Source organism: Nematolebias whitei, chromosome 14 (assembly GCF_014905685.2).
Source record: "Nematolebias whitei isolate Nwh7 chromosome 14, NemWhi1, whole genome shotgun sequence".
In the NCBI taxonomy this organism is placed as follows: Eukaryota; Metazoa; Chordata; class Actinopteri; order Cyprinodontiformes; family Rivulidae; genus Nematolebias; species Nematolebias whitei.
Genome location: NC_056511.1, coordinates 1,904,878 through 1,905,870, shown reverse-complemented (window position 1 = coordinate 1,905,870; position 993 = coordinate 1,904,878). Strand labels below are relative to the sequence as shown.

Sequence of the window (993 nt, the reverse complement as noted above, 5' to 3'; positions counted from 1 at the left end):
ACATAAACTAAACTAACTTAAACTAAACTCACTTAAACTAAACTAACTTAAACTAAACTAACATAAACTAAACTCACATAAACTAAACTCACATAAACTAAACTAACATAAACTAAACTAACTTAAACTAAACTAACATAAACTAGTCTAACATAAACTAAACTAACACAAATTAATCTAACTTAAATTAAACTAACATAAACTAAACTAACTTAAACTAAACTAATATAAACTAAACTAACATAAACTAAACTAAAGTAAACTAAACTAACAAATTAAACTAACATAAACTAAAATAACTTAAACTAAACTAATAAATTAAACTAACATAAACTAAACTAAAGTAAACTAAACAAACTTAAACTAATATTTATTCAAAACGTGCAACAGAACTACAGTCACAAGGTTCCAAAAGATCAAAATAAATGAATGTTCAGCAGCATGTCCTGTTAGCAGCTTGATGATATTTAGGACCACAGCAGCTGCTCTCCCAGACAGCCCTCCAGAAACTGGTCCGGCAGACGCAGAACATCCAAGGTTCCCTCGCGGAACCGAACGGGTCCGTAGAGTTTGGTCCGTACAGGCAGACGGAGGATCATGGAGACAGACGCCATGACAGGCCTGAGCCCCAGGCTGGAAGGACTGAGCCACGATGGCAGGGTGTCAAGGCAGCGACACAGAAAAGTCCACACGTGTGTCGCGGTCGTACTCACACTGTGCATGTGCATGTGCATGTGCAGTGTACGTGCAAAAAAAGTTCAAACAAAAACAACAGGAAGGAGCCTGAGAAGCTGCCGCTCGGCTGAGCGCGGCCATCTTGGCACTTTCAAAGATGAACATGTACCAGTGAGAGAGTCTGTGTGAAGTTAATGGTGACCAGTTAACCAGTGAATACTGGGTGCAGTGGTGGGTACGGTAGTTATGAATCTTAGTGCACCATGATAGACAGCATCCAACATCTGCAGCATCCAACATCTGCAGCATCCAACATCT

General features: G+C 39.1%; 1 protein-coding gene across 4 annotated transcripts in view; it reads left to right on the top strand.

The window, feature by feature from the left end:
- Positions 1-993, top strand: part of LOC119420363 (solute carrier family 13 member 5-like) — an 18,243-nt gene that overhangs the window by 15,795 nt on the left and 1,455 nt on the right. The gene's annotated exons all lie outside the window — the stretch shown is intronic.